This window comes from Ursus arctos, unplaced genomic scaffold, assembly GCF_023065955.2.
Source record: "Ursus arctos isolate Adak ecotype North America unplaced genomic scaffold, UrsArc2.0 scaffold_27, whole genome shotgun sequence".
NCBI classification, from domain to species: Eukaryota; Metazoa; Chordata; class Mammalia; order Carnivora; family Ursidae; genus Ursus; species Ursus arctos.
The window spans coordinates 23136516-23158767 of NW_026622952.1; the positions used below are offsets into that span (position 1 = coordinate 23136516).

Sequence of the window (22252 nt, forward strand, 5' to 3'; positions counted from 1 at the left end):
AGAAGTTACCAGCAGATCCAGTGTCTGATGTGGACCTGCTTTCTGGTTTGTAGATGGCTGTCTTCTCATTGTATCGTCATGTGCAGAGAGCAGAGAGCAAGCAAGCTCTTTTTCATCTTTTATACAGACACTAATCCCATTTGTAAGAGTTCAATCTTCATGACCTACTTATCTTCCAAATGCCCCACCTTACTATTACAATGGGAGGTTAAAGTTGCAGCGTATGAATTTTGGGAGGACACAAATATTCAGTCAAGTAATGTGTCTTTTTAGGAATCTTACCATTTATTCTGGAGTATCATGTATGTTAGCATCGAGTTGTTTATTTCTGAAAGCCTGGTAATCATATCCCCACTTTCACTCCTGGTTTTTGTAATACGAGTCTGTTTTCTTGGTCAGTATAGGTAAAGATTTGTTTTCGTTAGTCATTTCAGAAATCCACCCTTTGATGCTTTTTGTTTTCCACTATTACTCTCTTCCCTGTTTGTCTTTATTTCCTTTGTTCTTCTTTTGGTTTTCTTTTCTAGTTTCTTAGAAGTGGAATGTTTAGCTGATTTTAGATCTTCTAATACAGGTGTTTGTACCTGTAAATTTCCCTCTAAGCATGGTTTCAACTGCATCCCTTAAGTTTTGTTTTAATTCACCTCAATTTTTTTCTAATGTCCTTTATGATTTTGTCTAACCTGTATCTGACTATAGAAAGAATGTTTTCTAAGTTCACATTGCTGCAAATTTCCCAATTTGCACCACTGAGTCTTGTACCCTTTGTCATGAGGCTATGCCATGTGCTTGTGAATACCTTTAACGCTCTGGAAGTTTACAACTCTGCTTTCATTTTCAGCTTGTACGGAGACTCAAGGCCAGCCAGACAGGAGACAAAAGGTTTTTAGGTCTTTCCTACGCATGCACATCACCTTGTGGATCCCCAGGACTATATGGTAACTGCTCAACACCCTCTACGGTCATCTGATTTCCAAAATGTTTCTTTTAAAGTTATTGCATTTTGTTTGCCATCTCACACAACTTTACTACTAAGCAATCACTACTGATTTTTTGTTCAACAAAAAACAGTGTTTCTATAGTGAGCATAGTGTTTCTCAGTGAGCAAACACTTAGTTAAGTCAAATAAATACACGCCCAGTGAATGAAATTTTCCTGGGAACTACAAGGCAGGTCAAATAGTGAAAAAATCCTGGAATGGGGCATTTAGGGGAGCTCCAAACCCGTTTTACTCCCTCATGAATTATATATTGGTTTTCACAACTACTTGAAAACTAGTGAGAGGGATATATATATATATATATATATGGCAAATTAAAATGACACAAAGCCCATTGTTTTTACCAAGATCTAGACATTTTTTTAAAATAAATTATCTTCTGTTGTGAGCCTTTGATTGACCTCCAGAATTCTGAAAAGTTGAAATTTACCATTCAATCTCTGTCATCATTGCTTTTATAAAGGAGTGGAGTTTCAGAGGTCCTTATTCTGTCATTTCAGAAGGGCTCCCTATTATATTTTATTTATAGCTCTAATGTTGTTCAACTTGGACAGAGGTCAATGAGGTCATACCCTGGGAAACAGCAGTCACCTATTGCCTGTGTACTGACTGTAATTTGGAATCACCTGGAAGTCCTAAAAATATACTGATACACTGGCCACATCGAATTGCCTTAGAGTGAGCCTCAGACTGTAAGGAAAGCTTTTCAGGTGAATTTAATGTGCAACTAGGATTGAGAAAAATAATTTCTATTAAAGGAAGCAGAGGTTTGCTAACATCTTAACGTTTTTTTCCTCTGGAAGGAGTAGAGGACAATCTCAGGAAGCTCCTTCCAGGAACTAACAATAAAAAACAATGTGGCTTAAAAGACTTAACTGACTTAACTAGACAAAAGGATATGATATAGTCCTGGGCCTAAAAAATTATAAGTTTATTAAAAATGAGAACATTTGAACTCTCTAGTCCTCTGAGAACTGTTTGGTATCCAAATAGTTCTAAGGGAGGAAAGGAGAAAAATTTTAAGGAAACAAACTGAAATGGTCACCCCAAGGGAGCCCAGATTCCTCTTAAACTTTAACATATGTACTTGAAACTACAGAGCAGTAGTCCTGAATAAGGACAAATGGCTATAGCCCCCAATGGCTGGGAGCTGCTCAAAATGCTTAAGAAAGTGTGAAGATATTTGGGACAAGACCAGGATGATAAACACAGAATGTTCAAACATCAGTTAAGTTACATGATGACATTGATACTGTCAGAGACTGGATACGGTGCATGCGGAGGGAGTAGAGGAATGTGATTTCTTAAGGCATATACAGTAACATGAAATTTATGTGATTTGGTGATTGATTGGGGGAAGGAAGGGGCCAAAGTAAGGACTGGAGAGCAAAGCAAAACAAAAAGTTTAAAGCTAGCTCATAACCCTGTTAAGATGTGTTCAGAATAAAATCCTTCCAGGCATTTGGGCAGAAAAAACAACTCAAAAATTTTTGAAAGAAAATTCAAGTTAGATTCACACTGTAGGTCAGTAACAATTAATGGTAGAAAACAATGGAACAGTTGGTAGAAGACAATGGAACAGTATCTAGGAAGAAAAAATAAAAAGAAAATGTGAACAAATAGTCATCAGAATGTTTGGGTGGGCAGAAAAACAGCCAAAAATGTGATAGGATTAATTCTTAATATTTCTTGGAATGAAATGATATTGTCCTAGTTTGAGTATCAAGGAAAGAAAGACTACATATAGCATTCTAAGTAATAAAAATCAACCTCCAGAATAACTAAAAATAAGTGTAATTTATAAACAAATCAGAGATGAAAAGGAAGAGGCCTTGCAAGGAAGTGTTAGTAACAAATGCTCTCCTCTTTGACAGTGTGAAATCATACCTATTTTCTAAAGTGCTAAGACGTTGGGTGACATGTACACACTTTGGCTCATTCTTGTTAAAATTAGACTATAAACTTTCCAAATTGCCAGTAAGAAAATGTGTGTCCCTCAACACATGCATTAAAACAAGAACAGAAATTATAATCTTTATAGGAAAAGTTGCAAAATAAGGAAACATTAAAATCATTTAAAGCAGCAAAGTTAAAATCAAGCATATCACCTTTATAAAGAACAATAAATGGAAATATATACATGAGCATTTATATAGCGAGACTGTGATATTAAAAGGAAATGGGGACTTAAAAGTCACTTAAAATGTAAATCCCAAATATAAACAGCTTAGACAAAGTGACTTAAATTAACTAAAAGGACAGGCAAAACAGTAGTGAATGAGAAACCTGCATTGCCATCATCAGCCAAGACTAAGCTTAATTTAAAGGATGTTTCAAAGACAAAGGGTCTTACCATACGTGTCAGGTCCTGGCCACAAGAAGATGGCCTATTCACACTGAGGTAGGTTGAAAGGTGTTTGATGAAGTTAGTATGTTTTTAAATGTGGGCAGAGGGGAATCCACAGACTAGTGTATTACCCCAGAGCTAGCAGTAGCCCATCAGCCTTAGGTGTAAGGTGTGAAAAGGGAGCAGTTAGGACCTACAGAAAGAGACATGTGCAGGAGGCCCACCCACAGGTGCCTTGACCTTCCAGACTTACAACCATCTGGAGAGACCCTCTAGGAAGCACCCTGGTGAAATAACCCAAACTCATGTTCTTCCCTCTCCCTGATCTCTTACAAAACTCCAGTGAATAACTAAGGCAAAAAGAGCCCAGTGAAGTCGCCCTCACAGCTCACCCTCCACCACAACGCCATGGAGGACGTATGAAGAGCAGATCTGCAGAGCCAAACAGAGGTTGTCTAGCATAACTTACATAAAATACAGTGCAATGTGCAGGGAGGGTATGACTGTTGTCAACACTGATGCCCAAATCGTGCTGAAATTTGGTAAGGCGAAAGTAGGAAGCTCAGGGTAACAGAAACACAGTTGTGTGATTTGACTCTGGTCCATCTGCAACACATCAGGTAGACAGAAAACAAAGCCTGTAGACAACTGAAACCGAATTATATTTGTATTATACTCTGTTGACAGCATATACCTTACTTCAAGCGTCTGTAATGTGTTTTATAACTTAGAGAAAGAAGAAAATCCTTCAAATTATGTTTAGGGTGCCAACTAATTCCTAAGTAAACCACCGAAGAACATTTTACACACACCCACACCCCCATATAAAACGTTAGGAAAATTAATATAATTTAGCAGTACATTACAAAATAATATGTTATGACCAAATAGTGTCTGTTTGACTCAAGAATCCAAGGTCAATTTGGGATATAGACAATCTGTAAAATTTTATCATGACATAATTTAAATGTAATTAAATTTCAAAGATTCTGACACTTCCATTCAGATGCATTGATACGATCGCATCACACCAGATCAGTAAGTCAATGAGGTATCACCATATGATTATAATGCAAAAAAAATGCTTTTGGCAGAATTTAAGTCAAAATAATTTATCTTGGTAGACTTTTAGCACTTGGAATATGTGTTAACAGGAATGGTTTGTTGGCTACCCCCAATGTCTCCTTCCTGGTGGAAGAAGATCCTTTAGTGTTCCACTCCCGGTCTCTCTCTGCCCCTTCATTTGCCATGAGATAGGGTGAGTGATGCATCTCCATTTTTCTCCCTTCAGGGTAGTCCTGATGGGGAGAACCCACAGTCAACACTGTTCTCCCAGCACTGCAATGACTGGGAGTGGAAGACCCTTGACTTCGGATGTCAGTATTAGGAAGACTGTATGTCTCTTGTATCTTCAGGTCATGCTCTCTCTTAGACTACATCCATCCAAGGCAATACTTTGGACTCTGCCTTTTTTTTTTTTGTCTTATTTTCTCAACTGTATCAGAAACTATCCAAAGAAGATAAGCATGAACTTCTGATAAACCTGATGAAAAAATATATCTAAAAATCAATCATACTTTAAGGTAAAAAAGTAGAAACACTGCTAGTAATTGGAAGTAGAAAATGATTCTTACTATTTCCCGTGTGAGTTAACACCTGGGGGATAAACATTTGAGAGAAATGTCAGAATGGCACATTTACTTATATATGGTATGATTATATGCCACAAGAAACAGTTATTCAATTTAAAAACTATTAAAGTGTGTAAGGAAGTTCAGAAAAGTTCTCAAGGAAGGGTTTTGAAATTGATGTACAAAAAGCTAATAGTTTATAAGGTGTAAACAATGGCTAGTAAGAAGATACAATAAAAAATTTTTCATTCACACTGGAAACTGGTGACTATAAATGCTTAGAAAGGTAACATAATAAGAACTATGTTAAAACTATATAAAGAAAATATTCAAACGTTAATGATGGACTTTAAAAAAATTCAAGATAATACAAAACTATCCTATTTTTTGGCTAGAAATATAAAGATGGAAATTTTTCCTAAGTTTTTTTCAGTTTAATAGGATAAAATTCACAATATACTCAAAATAGAACATTTAAATTCTCAAAAGAGAATTTTACTTAATTTTACATTATGACATACCAGTCTAGCTAAAAGATTAAATAGGTAAAAATAAACAAAACTAATTTTAAATATAAAATATGGCTGTACTGCAAATTAGCTCTATCATATGCTAAAAATATAAAGTTCAAAAAATTAGCTCTGCTATCTCATATACAATGGTGGGATCATTATCCAGAAGCAAACCCAAACATATACAGAGATTTAGATTACTCTCAAGTTTGTGTCAATGAGGATAAAAGAATTTATCAAAAAATGCTATGGTGGCTCACAGAAATAGCCCTAACTTAGAGATCCAAATGGATCAAAAATTAATGTAAAAGTGCAACCACAGAAAATATAGAAGAAAGCACAAATATATACACATATATATATTCATTCTTTGGATGAACATTCTTTCTTTTAATATTAATAATAATGTTTAAACTATATTTAGTGCCAACTGTCAGTCATAAATTATTCTAATTATTCTAAGGACTTAAATATTTTTTAAAAACTCAGTGTCTTCCAGATTGATGATGTTGCTAAAACATCTGCTGGGGGAAAAAATCATAAATGATATGAATTAAATGATATGCATGACAGTTAATTCCCTTTAGTGACAAGAAATCCATGAAAGTCGGTAAGAGAAGGAAACACCTGAACAGAAAAATGGGCAATTTATATGGACTGAAAGTTCACAAACACCCAATAAACATACAGAAAGGTGCTAAACATTGGAAAAATGTGCCTCTCTAGACAGTAAGTTAATACTAACCTCTTATCAATTGGCAGGCATTCCTTGTGAATTGAGGTAAAAACACACTGTGTACTTCAGGCAAGAAGGTAAGTCAGCACCAGCATTTCAGAGGACAGGTATGAATAGGTATGTACATTTAAGATGTACGTTAAACTTTGATGAGAAATTCCAGTCTTAGGAATTTAAATTACGGATACGCTTAAAAAAAATCGTAAGACACGTAAACAAGAGTGTCAGGAGAGCACTGTTTGTAGCTCTAAAGAGAGAAAAGCATTTTAATGCCCATCAAGAATGAAATGGATTTAGAGGAAATGATTCACCCCATAAGAGCATAATATGGTATATCACACATATTTGTAAAAGAGTAAGAATTTTATGGGAAGAATTTGAAACTACATCAGTAGGAAATAAAGCCAAGACCAACAAATGGTGTACTTGATGTGAGATGCTCTCAACAGGATCCTGGTCACACAGGGGTGTGTGTGTGTGTGTGTGTGTGTGTGTGTGTGTGTGTGTGTGTGTGTGTTGGGGGTGCTTGGGAAACAACGAGTAGGAACAGTTTATCGCTTGGATTTCTTAACCTCATGCATGCACTGCTTTTGCTTACAAACTCTCAGAGGGGTTGTCATCTGGACTATGAAATGACTCAACATATTTTACTTCCCCCACATATTTTTCTCTGAAAAAATAAAAATAAATGCTATTTTTTTTTTAAATCAAAGGAAAAACATTTAACAGGGTAATGCATCAGGAGAGCACCACCGAGAGACACCAGGTGGCAGGTCAGGGCCCCCAGCCAGTGCACTGGAATGAAAACAAAGATGGTGGTCGGTTCAGTCCACAGGTTCCTGTACCTCCTATTGTGGATATTTGGGGGAAAAAAGTATTCACAGAAAACTAGATGAACATAGGAATCTGTATCTTCAGATATTTTGGGAAGAGCAACCCTTCATCCCCACGGCTCTGTGTAAACCTCAGAACTACCTCTGAAAAATGCTTCATTCGATCGATTATCCCCTGAGCTCACACCTGACCCCGATAGGCCTCCAGTTTGAAAGACTCAGGGACCAAAACCTAGAACTTAAAACAGGGTTTTGTGTGCATGGGATTGTGTATGTATGCTTGCCCATGCTCCAATGAAATGCAGACACGAAAATCCAGAAAGGGAAATAATTTTAAGAAAATTCTAGAATCTTGATAAAAAACAGAAAATAGTGAGATCTCCTGTTCATCACACATAATATTTAAATGATATTATCACTTTCATCCATATATTTCCACCTTCCTCTGACTTATCTTTTAAATTTGTGCCTGAGGAATCAGTCATATTCGAAATTAATAAGTAATGTCAAAACCAAAACTTTCAAATTATTTTCAAAGTACCTAGCAGGTAACGGAATGACTTGTTTCTCCTCACCCCTGCTTGGCCACTGATGGATCTGCTGTAAGCAACTGGTCACATGAAAATGGGCTTCAAAGAGGAAAAGATGGGGAAAAGACCCATATTACCCACAAACTGGAACATCGTTGAGTCCCATGTAAACAAACAGCTGTAGGAGCATCAATGAAAATCTGCAAACATCTGGAGAGAAATACAGTCCTATATGCTTGGAAATCCAATATCAAAATTGTGCCAAGCACATGATGGCTTTACCAATTTACACAATTACTGAGGAAAAGGAACACAGCAGATGTCGATACTTGGGGAAATCATTCACACCTGAAAAATGAACATCTCTAACGTTTTTCTACATTAATTCAGATTACTTTATGTATTAGCTCACCAGCTTGTGGGATGAAAGCTCAATGAGACACTCGTGTAAAAAGTGATGATAAATGACACTAAATTAAAGCAAGACTTAGAAACGGAGGACTAGCTGGCTCTGCCGCTGATTTGCATGGGATGGTATACACGCGTGTGGTCATTTGTTTCGATCCTGCAGCATCTGAGCTCGTTCCTTTTTCCCAATATTCACATAAAACACATGAAATTAAAGAAAAGCAATTCAGATTTTTTAGTGCGCTAAATGTTGACGGCTAAGAATCCACAGTAATGACTTAAAAGATCTTAATGAGTTTACAAAGGCATATTGGACAAGATTCCAGAACACTATGGTTATTGTATAAACCTTTCAGCAGGGTTAACTTTATGACAGGTGAGCACAGTGATTACCTTTAGCACTTTCCAATGCACCATCCAATTTCATTTATATTATGTTGTCCCTGAGGATCCCCACACAGCCCATGTTACTGTGATGTTACTGTCCTTCTGTCGCCTGCGGAAACCAGGTGTGGCTAATTAAGGACCTAGCCCCAGGGAAAGAGAAAAATGCAGCTGAAAGTCAAGGCCTTCTTTTTTCTAAGCCCTTCTTTTTATTTTCAAATACCCACCCTCTCCCACCAGGCATAGTCCACAAAGACAAGTGTGTATGATTTGACTGTCAACTGTAAGAAGCTCGAAATACCAAAATCTACCAAGTGTGTGCTTCTCTGCCATCCGGAAGACCCGTTTTAACTTGATTTTAAGTCTCCTATAGGTAACCAAACACAAGGACCCCAGCTGTGGGCAGATCATTAGCATAAATACATAAAAAGGAGAAAAGAAACCTGACGTCCCTAGAATACTGTATAGTTTACCAAGTACGTTGGCATACGCTGTGAAAAAGGAAGTTGGTGTTCTTATCCTGTGTAGACAATTTTACTTGTTAGTGGAGATTTCAGCTTAATCCGGCCCAGATATAATCCACTCTGAATTTTATTGCACCCTAAGTGGCTCTCCCACTGTCTCTTTATCCATGTCCTTCCTCCTGATTGAGTTAGCCCTAATTATTGTACACTGACTTGGAGTCAACCTTGTAGCCTTCCTCTACCACGCTTTTGGGTCTTGGACACGGAGAGCGGACATAGAAGCTTCATTGAGCATTGACCCGACACCTTCCCAATCCATGGTAAACCATAATTTCCATTATTTCACAGAATTTCCACAGGTCACATATCTTTTAATATTTTTTCATTTGAGAGAGAGGGACAGAGAGAGAGCACAAACAGGGGGAGAGACAGAAGCAGACTCCCCGCGGAGCTGGGACCCTAACATGGGACTTGATCCCAGGGCCTGGAGATCACACCCTGAGCTGAAGGCAGATGCTTAACCATCTGAGCCACCCAGGTGCCCCCATACGTCGTGTATCTCGAATGACTTCTTTCAGTGGAGTACTTAATCGAAGGAATCATTGTGCAGCATCTCCTGTATACTCAGCAACGTGCCTGATGCCAAAGGTTTGCCAAAAAGAACGCTGTTATTCATAATACATTCATAAGACTGCAGTTTTAATCTCCCCCATGCTTTACTTGTTCCAGTGTTATTTTATGCAAACAAAATTTACTTTATTAACAGGACCAAATTTCATAATTCCATAAATTACTGGTATTTCAAGAAACATTAGATGACAGTGAAGTCATTTCTAATTTTAGTTACATGAAGAGTTAAGTACCAAAAGGAGGTACCAACCCCAAAATACAAAGGCTATGCTACTAAGAATCATTTCTGATAGCTCTTACTACTCGCCCAATCGTTTACTAATCATGCCCTGGTACTGTTTTGCAATGTGAGATGCTTTTTGTAGAATAAATTCCATTTCATTTTTGAGCCTGATCTCAGAATCCTTAGATCTGGTGGACTTTATGGGAGAGCATGGCATTTTTTATGCACTTACAATGAAGAAGAGTTTGGATTAAATTTACATTAACTTTGCCCTTTTCAGCATTGCATAAATGTGCAAAATGCATTTAAAAGATAGTACTTAAAACTTGGAGTTTGGAACCTTATTTTTAAATGTAAATATTTTGGCTCGTTCTAGTTCCAATTGTTCTGACTTCAGTTGAGTCTTTTCTTTCCGATTCAGGTCCCTGAAGTGAGGTTTGCAGTTCACTTGATTTGCAGACATTTGAACAGAGAAAGCTATCTGACTAAGCATGAAAAGTGTATTTTCCCCCTACTCGCATATCTTAAAAAATGAAAATGATTTGCCTCTACTTTTTTTCCTGTCCTTTCCCATTTCCCATCTCCTCCCCTTCCCCTTACACATCAGAAATAATCTGGGGAGATTAGAAAATAGGTTTAAAAAGCTGGAATTCAAAACAGGCTGTTTCGGGGGGTACACATGCTTGCGAATGTAGCCTACAGATCATTCTGCCCATACATCTTAGAACATACTCTTCCTGTCTCCCTGAGCCCTTGGCATGCTGACGGAGCAGTGCTAACGCCGCTCATCCATGTCTCAGTGGCTATCGCACAGATGAAAAATGTATCTAGACACCCCCTTTCCAACTCTGAGCCATGAACCTCAATGCTTCCTGGTGTCCTGGTGGCTTTCCAGGCTCCCTTTGGTCTTGCAGTGTCAGGACCCACAGTCAACACATCCCTTTCCACTTGCATTCCACGCCCCCGCAGCCTCCCACCTCTTCCCTTCCTCCTACCTCTTCCCTTCTCTGCTGCGATTCCTACTCTCTCCCATTAACCTCCCCAACCCTTCCTCCGTAGCCACAGTCCTTGTATTCGCCGCCTCCTCTCCAGACCTAACCAATAGACCTGTTGCCAGTTCTGCCCCCAGCCATAGCCCCAGGTTCCCACCTGCACACCCTACTCTGAAGTTGGCCAAAGCTCACTAGCCCGCGGTCCTCACTGGTCTCCACCAGGGTCTGCAGGACAGAATCTCAGCCTCTGTGACAACGCCTGCGCTGTGGGTCATGACCCCTCCTGAAAGCGCAGCTTTGTTCTCACCACAGCCCAAGCTCATTCCATGCCTTTGCTTTGAAATGCATTTCCAACAAGGACACCACACCCTGGTGTCTGGTTTTCTCCCCTCCCACACTCCACACACCCCTGATCCTGACATGATAGTTTTCCTCCTCAATCCTCACACCCACTTGCAGACCAGGATCCCCACTCTTCCCTGCAAACACTTCTCCTGTGAAGTACAAACATCCCTGCTTTCCAGGGTCACCACCCACTTTACCCCCGCTCCATCACTGACCGATGAAGCACCTAGCTTCCCGTTTATTTCAGGGTTGTGTCATCCTTGGTGAAGTCAGCAGCCATGCAGACAGTCGGTCTCACACCAGGCTTTCCATCCCCTGATCGGCTCACTCCTATGGATTGCCTCCCCGATACACTGGTGGCCCTTTCCCACTGACTCTCACAACTATACAACCACCGTGATCTGAACCGAAAGGATGACCTTCTCCCACCACAACCTCCTACCTCTACTATCCTTTCCTGAACAAATACTGTCACTGAGTCTTCCAATCTATCCAGAAATCGGGTGCTCTCTACTCACTACTCCCCTCAAGTCTCATTTCCCCCAGACCCAGCTTTGACACCCCCGTTTCTCATTTGTATGGCCCCTCCCTGTTTACACACTTCCAGTTCCTTGGTCCTCATTCCATAATCCCTAAATTAAATCTAATTTTGCCAATTCTGGTTGGCATCAAAATACTTGGAAATTATAGGAAAAAAATATGCCAACTGTGCTGATTGCTCTCATTTTATATTCGTGACTACAAAGTTCTCAGGGCCCCTCGTTTGTCTGTCAGTCCTATTATGTTGTTCTAGTCAAGTTTTTCGAAATAACTATTTCACATGGTGCCTCTCTTGGAACTACCAACAAACACACCTCCCTTTCTCCCCCACTCAATGGCCTTGCTTATTTAACTGACAAAACAAAACCATCATCAGAGTGCCTGTCAGACTTTTCCCTACCTTCTCCCCCAAAATCAGCTTTTCCAAGGTCGCTGGTGAATTCCATGTTGCCAAGTTCTGCCGGGAATGGCCAGCAATCCCTGTACCGACGAATGAAACAGTACTCCAAACTTTGCATTGAAAAAGAACAGAAGGTAAGAGGGTCAGCACTCAGCGGTGAAGACCCTTTGCTCTTCTTTGCTCCTGCTTTTATTGGTCCTTCAGGATCCTCACCAATCCTTTATTACTGTTCCTTAAGCACGTGATGTACGACAAGGGGTCTTACTGAAACTGGGAGGATCTGTTTCAGGGGAAGACAGGATATGCTAATTTGGGCGTTTTCTACGTGTTAAGCTAAACATAGCCTAAGGGACAATGCCCAAATCTCTTAGATCACAGGGTGACTGTTTGGGCTTGGAAATCTTTGGGAAGGCAAGGCCCCGCGGCATTCCAACGGCAGAGTGGTCACTTAGGCCTTGGCATTCCAAAGGCCTACGCCCTTCTCCGAAACCTTCCCTGCCCCCAGCGACCTCCAGGTTACATTGTAGCAAGCCAGGGATTATGGCTGATTTCGAGCTCTGCATTAACCCCAGCAAAGTTCAGTGACATCTCTGTCTCCATTTTACTCTGCCCTTCACCATTTGACACAGGTAACCACATGTTTTCTTCTTGAAACTCATTTTAACTTGGCTCTGAGGACAACGCCTGTTCGTGGTTTTCCTCCCATCTCACTAACAACTCCTTAAAATCCTTGATTAGCTCCTGCATATCTTCCTGTTCCCTAAACACTGAAGTGCCCTAGGGCTCTTTCTTATCTACACTCCCTTCCCCTGTGAGCCCATCGTGGTTCCTAGGCTTTAAATACCACCTTTAAATTGATTACCCCAAATTTTACATTTCAAATCCCCATTTCTCCTAAATTCCATGCTGGTAATTCCGATGGCCCAGCAAACGTCTCCACTTGTAAATCTAACAGGCATCTGGATGATGACTTGTTGAAAGTTATGACAGGTGGGTGAGGTACAGTGAACCAGCTCCCTACCAGTGATATGGGGGGGGGGGGGGTTCAAGGTCCCCCTGGGGCCCCTTTAACTGAACCAGAGCCCATGAAGCAACCAAATCTGGGCTTTGGCAACTCTTTAACTCATCTGTCCAGAAGTTCACTGCTCTCTGTCCAGCCTCTGCCTCTATATTCCTCATCTTACACAACACTTCCTTTCATGATTGCTATTTTTTTTAACCATCCCAACAACCCTCTGAGACAGTGAGGTTATTCCCATTCTGCAGATGAGACAACTGAGACCCAAAGAAGTTCACTTGCTTGCCTGATGCCATGCTGCTCAATAGTGGAAGGGCAGAAGAAGGATGTGGTCCCAGATCTGACAGCCTCCAGGCCCAGGGGTCGTCCTGCTCCATGTCCTGTGGTCTTTTCTGGAAGAAGAACAGTGTCCACAGTGTAGACTTTGCATTAGGGACACGTAGTGCTCACCAACCCCAGAGATATCCCTTCCCTGACCCTTTTCACCCAAGAGCAGAATTCTCTAATCCTCGTCCTTTGTAATGAAGACGCCTGCCCCAAGCAGAGGAACCCCTCAGATGGAACTGTGGTTGCTTCAGAGTGGCAATTTGACCTTAGAAAAGAGATTGTCTCTTTGGGCTGCATTTCACCCAACAGATGGATGTATGAGGGTTCTCTCTGCACTTCTAAGCCCTTTTGCTAACCTCAGAGTCTGGAGGTTGTTCTTGCATGCACGCTGATGACTGTAGGTATTACCTGTCCTTAGTCAAACCCATAAGGTCCTGCCTAATCCTGGCCCCGACGACCTCTCGGATCTCATCTCCCACCACTCTGTGCTTCTCCCACTGTTCCAGCCAGGATGCCTTCCTTGCTGCCCCTCATACATTTCACGGTTGCTCCCAGCTCAGCCTGCCTGTTGGACTAGCTTTACCCTCTGCCTGAAACGCTCTCCTTGGATAGTAATATGACTCAGTTCTTCGCGATATTTTTATTCCCGTTCAAATACCATCTTTCTTGATAAATCTTTGAAAATGCTACCTAAAAAAGCACTCCTATCATTTTGTTTAAAATTTTTTCTTCATAGCATTTATTGCTACTGTAACAAAAATATCTATTTGCTTACTTTTTATTATCTGTCTCCATTTTTATATTGTTCCATAAACATAAAGGGCTTTTATTTTTATTCTCAGCTATTTCTGGGAGTAATTTCAATAGCTTCTCAATAAATATTTGTTGAATGAATGAATAAATGTTATAGCCCACAGTGACCTTTACACTGTGTTATATGAATAAAAATTAAACTGGCAGCATGTATAGTACCAACTAGAAGGGAGTAGAGAATATGAGTAGGGGGTCCAGTTGAAGATTTATCACAGTAACTCACCTATAGGTAGGTGGACCAAAATAGTCATGGTGGAAATCATAATGTCTTATGATTTTTTTTAAGTGGAAGACAAACATTTTTGTTATGTTTTATCTGTGTTTTTACTTCATTCTCCTTTTTCCAAACCAGAAAGAACAAAATAAGAGAAAAAAAAAATTTGTGTCCATTGAAAAAATGGAATCACTCTGGCTTCCAATCACTGTGACGTAGTTCCAATATTGGGAATGTGAACCAAACTAAAGGACAGGACTTGAGACTTAATAGCTAAATCCTCAAACCTCAGGCAGCATAAAACATATTTACTTAAAAATAAGGACCAAGGTTCTAAAGGTGATCTTAAGTTAAAGGTTATCTTTAGGCTATGGATGGACCATGAAAGGAATTTGTGTCGATCCTCTTGAGTTTCCATGGGACGCGATGGAATGGCTTCTGGAGAGCGTGAATCACCATTTCGAAGTCTTTACAACGTAGCCTTCAAACTCAGGGAAATTTCCATGGGCCGAGGATTGTAGGGGGGAAGATACACAAAAATTGAAGATATCAGTGTCTCACTCAGGGGTTTTGCTATAAATCTTACCAATTTCTTGAAGACCAAATACTGAGGGAGATATTCTTTCATGTCAATGACTAGTAGATATTTCATGAGGAATTATTTACAAAAACCCTCAATTGCAGTTATGAATGGCATACCAGTTATTTTCCCTATGTCAAGTTGAAGCATAATCTTACAAATATGGAAATGAAAGCTACCTTAGAAATACAGAAAAATGAAGTGGATATGCACTAATTCTATGGAATGTAAGTAACAGGTAGCAGGTAATAATGGGTTTTAAAACAGAGGGCAGGGGCGCCTGGGTGGCACAGCAGTTAAGCGTCTGCCTTCGGCTCAGGGCGTGATCCCGGCGTTATGGGATCGAGCCCCACATCAGGCTCCCCGCTATGAGCCTGCTTCTTCCTCTCCCACTCCCCCTGCTTGTGTTCCCTCTCTCACTGGCTGTCTCTATCTCTGTCAAATAAATAAATAAAATCTTTAAAATATAAAAAAATAAAAAAATAAAAAATAAATAAATAAAACAGAAGGCAAAAGATCTAACTTTAAAACAGTGGGCAAAAGATCTAATTCTTAGTTTTCTCAAAAACAGGATAGAACAATAGAACAGAAAAGAAAAAAAAAAAAGTTGGAGACAGAAAAAAACGTTCCTGAAACATTGCTTCTGTGCAGTGAGTTTTATGGTGATTTTTTTTCTTTTTTTTTTTCATTTAATTTTACAAAATAGAAAAAAAAATGTTGAATAGGATAGAACTAGAGAATGATCAGGAAGTCCTAGGAAGGATTAAAGATCGGTCAGCAAAGCAAGATTCGTCTTGAGAATTAACCCAGGGAATCTGGAGAGCCTCTCTATTCTGTTTCTTGATCGGCTTCTATTCCTGCACCAATTCCACACTTTCTTGCTTTTCTAGCTTTATCATAACTCTTGAAATAGGACATTTCCAGTCCTCTGTCTTTGTTCTTCTTCCTTGCTATTATGGTGACTATTAAGTCTTTGCCTTCACATAATAAAAACAAGAATCAGTTTGTTGATCTCCACAAAACAACTTACTGGGATTTTATTTAGGACTGCTTTCAATCTATGGATGAGTCTGGGAAAAACCAACAACTTGACAGTATTGATTCTTCCCAAACATTATCACTATCTCTCCACTTATTAATATATTTATCTTCTTTCATCAGAGTGTTATAATTCTCATTATGTTAATTTTGGGCAAATTTTGTTAGATTTATACAGAATTATTTCATTTATTTTGTGCTAGATAAGTGGTATTGTGTTTTTAATTTCAAGTTCCAATTGATCATTACTGGTATATATGAAATTAATTGACTGTTTCATACTAATTCCGTATCCTGTAACCTTACATTAATCATTTATTTGATCCAAGAGGGTGTTATTTACCTTTTTTGGGGGGTGGTGAGGAATTTTCTACATAGACTGCCATGTTATCTTGAACAAAGGCCATTTCTTTCCTCTTATTCCGTTTAACTTTTATTTCCTTTTCTTGTGTTATTCAGTTATACAGGAATTCCACTATGATGTTTCCAATCTCAGGAGGAAAGCATCTAGCTTCTTGACACTAAGGAAAATACTAACTCTAGGTTTTTCATAGATTTTTTTTTGCCAAGTTGAGAAAGTATTCCTGTACTCATTCTCAGAAATTTTTTTTCATCATGACTATTGAATTTTGTAAAATATTTTTTCTGCATCTTTTAAAATGAGCATATGATTTTTCTACTTCAGCCCGTCCATGTGATGGGACATGCCTTAATTTCTGGATGTCAGACTAGCACTGCACACCTGGCGTAAATCTCACTTTGTTGTGATTTGTAATTCTTTTTTATACATGGTGAGCTTTGATTTGCTAACATTTTGTTGAGAATTTTTGCATCTCTGTTCAGGACAGATTTTGGTCTCTCATTTTTCTTTCTTTGTCCAGTTTTAGTATTATGATAATGCTAACTACAGAATAAGGAAGTATTTCTTCTGCTTCTACTTTCTGGAATAGATTGTGGAGAAGTGGTATCATTTCTTCCCTAAATGCTTGATATAATTCACCATTGAAACCATCTGGTCCTATGCTTTCTGTTTTGGAAGGTTATTCAACTATTGCTTCACACTCTTTCATAGAAATATGCCTATTCATATTGTCTGCTGATGGGGCGGCTGGCTGGCTCAGAGGAGAGTGCAACTCTTGATCTTGGGTTCTGAGTTCAAGCTCCATGTTGCAGGTGGAGATTACTTAAATAATTACATAAAGTTAAAAAATTGTCTATTGCTTCTTGTGTAAATGTCAGTAGACTGTTTCTTTCAAGGAATTGATCCATTGTTTCTAAGTTATCAAATTTCTGGACGTAGAGTTGTTCATATTTTCCTTTATCATCCTTTTAACATTCATCAGATCAGTAGTGGTGGACCCTCTTCACATCTGATATTATTAATTTATGTCTTTGCTGTTTTGTTTCTTCATTAGCCTGACTAGATGTTTATCAATATTATTGATCTTTTTAAAGAAAAACCTTTTGGTCTTGTTGATCTTCTCTACTGATATCGCGTCTTCAATTTCATTGATTTCTGTTGTAATTGTATCCTTTCTTTTCTTATGCTTATTTTGGATTTAATTTGCTCTTTATTTTCTAGTTTCCTAAAGGGGAAGCTTAAATTATTGATTTTAGATCTTTATTCTTTTCTACTATGCGTATTAAACAGTATACCTTCCCCTCTTGGCACTGCTTTTTTCCCGAGTTTGCAAAATATATTTACAAGTATTCCATGTCTAACTTCAAATAAAACTCTGCCAGCCCATCAGTAGTGTGGATGTGGCAAGTATTCCTAATTCCTACCTCTGTCCCTTATAACATTGCTGTCACCCGTTTCACTTCTCCATAAACTGTAATTACTAAATACATTGTTGCTATTATTATTCTGAACAAATTATCTGTTGTATCAGTTAAGAATCGGTTAAATAGGGGCACAGGGTGGCACAGTTGGTTAAGCATCGACTTTTGGGTTCAGCTCAGGTCATGATCTCAGGGTCTTTAGATCGAGCCCCACATTGGGCAGTCTGTTCGACTCTTTCCCTCTCCCACTGCCCCTCGCCCTGTGCTCTCTTGCTCTTGCTCTAAAATAAAAAAAATAAATCTTAAAAAAAGAATCAGATAAATAAAAGATTATTTTACCTTCATTTATTCCTTCTCTAACACTCTTTCCTTCTTTATGTACCTCTATGGAGCTTAGATTTGAGTTTCTGACCTACATCATTTTCTTTCTTTCTGGAGAAATTCTTTTAAAATATCTTGCACGTCAGTTCAACTGGCAACAAATTACCTGATGTTTAGTTTGCCTGAGAAAGTCTTTATTTCTATTTGACTTTTGAATGACAATTTCGCTGGATACAAAAGTAATTAAAGTGAGTGGTTTTTGTTTTTGCTTTTTGTTTTTCTGTTTACACTTTGAAAACTTTGCTTTGTTCCTGGTTGTCAGTTTCTGAAGAAAAGTCCCTAGTATGTCTTACACTCCTTACTCTCTGGGTGACTGGTTTCTTTGGCTTCCTCCAAGATTTTCTCCCTATATTTTATTTTCTGCACAATTGCCATGCCCCAGTGTAGCATTTTGGCGTGTACCCTGTTCAGTGTTTTCTGAGATTTCTGGATCTGGGATTTGGTGTCTGTCATTAATTTTGAGAATTCTCACACTCCACGTATTTCTTCAGTTCCTTTCTCCATCTTTACCTTTTTGTGTTTCCATATGCATAGGTTACCCCTTGGGTAATTGTTTCATGCTTCTTAAACATTCTGTTCCATTCGCAACTATTTCTTTATGCCTCTCCTTTGGTTTTGCTCTTTGCTTTTCGGCTTGAGAAGCATCTTGGGCTGAACTGTGGCCCCCACACTCCCCCACGTTCATATGTTGAAGCCCTAACTCCCAGGACCGCAGAATGGGACTGTATTTGGGATTAGGCTTCTAAAGAGACCATTCTGGGTGAATGAGGTCGGCGGGGTTAACAAAGGGTTGGTTGTCTGCGGCTACGTGTCCTCCTGGGTGATGTTTTTTGTCTCCCATGCTCCCCAGCCTCCGTAAGTGGCGTGTGAGCCTCTCCCTTCTCCTCAGCTTATGACCTCCACGTGTTGCTCAGGAGACCCGCTGATGGGGCGGTACCACGTGGTCGAGGGAGGGCATTCCGTGGTCCTGCGCTGAGGCCTCCCCTTTCACCCAGTCCGGGAGCGCAGGCGCGGGGCGAGGCCTGGGGCGCGCTCTTTCCCTGCCCCCAGCCCGCTCGGGCTCTGTCAACCCAGGTGTGTCAAATAGTTTCCTTTGAGGGCAAGACCTTTGTTGATGCTGACAGTCCTCTAGGCATATTTCGGAATTACTTTGTCTTCGCCCTGCTGGAAGCATGACGGGATGATTATCCCGGGCCCTTGGTGGGGCTCCTGGCTGAATCCAGGTCCCTCTGGGTCCGTGCAGCCCGCCTTCAGGCCGAAGCGATCAGTCACGCACCCTCGCAACGTTCCCAACCAGCCCCAGCGGCGGCTCCTCTCCGGGCTGGCTTGTCTGTGCCTCCGGTTTTCCTGGTGGTGTTTGCTCTGTGACCTGGTTTCTTTCGGTGATCCGGGAAGGATTATAGATTTTCAGTGTGTTCAGCTTTTTTCTTAGAGGACGGCAGGGTGATTTGCAAGCCCCTCAAGCTTCAGACCAGATACTGGAAGCCCCAGACACTGTCTTTTAAGGTAAGTCCGACTAGTACTTAATTTTGATTTTTCCTGCCGCTACCAAACCAGAAAAGATGGGTGTGATAGAAAATAAAAGGTAAAGTGCCAATTCACAGTGTAAGGTGTTTATGACATTGGGGAGAATCAATAGCAGTGAGGTTTGTCTCCTCAGAGGGGGACCACGGAAAAGGGAGACGGGTTCCCCACCCCAACCCCCCCGGAAATGGCAGCTGGACACCGTGGTTCTGACGCAGTCCGTAGGGATCCCCGTGCTTCAACTGCCGGGAAAAGGAGCTGGGCCTCTGAGTGGCCCCCAAGCCTGTGAGGGTCTGATGCAGAGCTTTTCAACTTTGGCCGCAACTTAGAATTACCTGGAGATATAAAAATGCTGGTTCCCAAATGACACAATTTTTAAATCAACAATTAAATCAGATTCTCTGAGTGATGAGCCCAAGGTGTCCATGTATTTTAAAGCTACCAAGATATGTTTACTCTACAGTCAAGGACGACAGTTACAGTTCTAAAATATTCCAGGAAGAAATTGAAACCATGGTGGGAATTAAACAAGTTTTAGGCTTGATTTTTTTTTTTTTTTTACATAAGAGGCAAAATATATGTTTACTCCATCCCTAGAGATACGCATGTGCTGTTGAGTGAAAACAACAAACAAACCCTTCTCTTCAGTACCGTTTTTTTGTTTGTTGTGATTCACATGGAGAGGTTCACTCCTAGGACCAGCCTGCGGGTGGTGACCCAAAATGAGCAAGCGCCGTCAGCGGGATTCTTCAATGGGATGACACAGACAATAGTGGGCTCTGTTAGGAACAGGCACTGCTTCCCAAGACACTGATAAATGGGGCAAAAGGACACCAGAGACCCTGATGGTTGACAATAAAACTAGAAGCACATGATTTTATCAAGGGGAGTCCTATTCTTCTCACACACACCCCCCCGCAAAAGTTGAACTGATCTGTAGAGAATAGGAATATGGAAGGTCACCAAATCTCAGTTCTCCGAGGAATCTCTGCCAACTTTGGCAGAATGAGAATAGCGTCTGTGGGAGGCACTGGTGCCCAGGGGAGGTGAGCTATGAGCGAAAGAATAGACCTGGTGGTGGCTATGGGTAACTAGTCTGATGCCAGGCTTCGTGAAACTTCTCGTGGTGGGTGGGAACTGCCGTGGCAGAGCGGGAACATTGCATGAGCACGTTACAGAAGGAGCCAGGAAGAGTGGATTATCCTTATTGTAAACCATATTTGAACCCTCAATCCGATAATGCCTGGGGTGCCGGGAAGCTTGGAATCAGTTTTCTCTGGTTGGGAGGGAACCTTATTTTGCCTGTGAAGGTGGGGCCTGGAGCCAGGGCGAAGGAGCAGAGGGCACAGATGTCCTCTGGCAACCATGTCCCCAAACACACCTCCATCTGCAAACAAAATTGCAACTGTGGGCTTGAGTTTTTCTCTTTTTACTGTCTTACCAACTAGCATTTCAGTATTGTCTTCTGGTTCTTCTGACTTCTGAGTCATAATCATGATAGAAATTAGAATCCTCAGACTTCTCACAATGCCACATCAGACCTAAATATTCTCGGGGTTCTGCCCATATTGTTTTAAAGGTCATTGGAAATGAGAGGTTTCCGAAATGCTTTCTTAATATACTACAGTTTTTGTCAACTTCACACCCAGGGTCGTCTTTGTCATAAATGGATTAATGCCATTTTTACTGTGTTCTCTGCTCAATATGTAAAATAAAAATCATGCTTCCATCCTCTCGGAAAATATTGCACAAGATGTGATAATAAATACCAATTCAGAAAAGAGATATCTGGTTAGTGAATTTGGTAAATGCCAGCTTAAAGCTAAACAGGTCTCTTTACTGAAGAACTATCTAAAACATGGAAGATCCCACCATGTATTGTAAACCATGGAGAGATTCATATATTAATTATAGCAAATAGTGTTAACCATATAACCGTATATATAATTATAATAGACAATTATATATAACATTTAAGTATATATAATACATTAACATAATAACTGTAATATATAAATATATAATTATATATAAAATATATATCCCTTAAAGTCATTTTACCCTGAAATTAGAAGACTATTTCATAAATTTGACAAACAGGTGAACACATTTAACAAATCCATCCTTCACTCTATTTGTAGGCATGAATATTTGCTCTATGATATATTCAAAGCTTAACTAGCTGTCCTGCATTTACAACGGGAGGATATTTAAATACATGTGATAAACAATTTTCTCTGTGAAGATTCAGGGCCATTTAGTTGCCACAGATTCTGATCATTGTATTCAAACCACGTGCTCTGCGGGTCTCACTTCAGATAATCTCATGCTAGGGATTTCTAACTGTTAACACCTTTAAATATCAGTGGGAACAGCTGAAAATCATGCTGCTTTAAGGTAGGTTAGTAGGACCAGGGAAATTATCACAATTGTAGAAGGAGAAAGTTTGAAGTTTTTCAGATTCATGTTAAGCTACTGAGTGAGAAGTTTTTAGGAAATGGTAAAACATAGCTCTCTATTTCCTGCTCTTAATTCCCAACCACATTGATAGAGTGCATTGAAACAGCTGAAAATCAAAATCAAGGTTGAAGGAGGGGGGT

General features: G+C 39.9%; 1 long non-coding RNA gene across 1 annotated transcript in view; it reads left to right on the plus strand.

Annotated features, from left to right (window-relative positions):
• LOC130541881 (uncharacterized) overlaps window positions 1-8085 on the plus strand; it is a 39857-nt gene extending 31772 nt beyond the window's left edge. The window contains exons 7-8 of the long non-coding RNA XR_008955963.1: window positions 842-938; window positions 4639-8085. This is a non-coding gene — a long non-coding RNA (uncharacterized LOC130541881). The remainder of the gene's footprint in view (window positions 1-841; window positions 939-4638) is intronic.
• Window positions 8086-22252: the final 14167 nt, after the last annotated feature.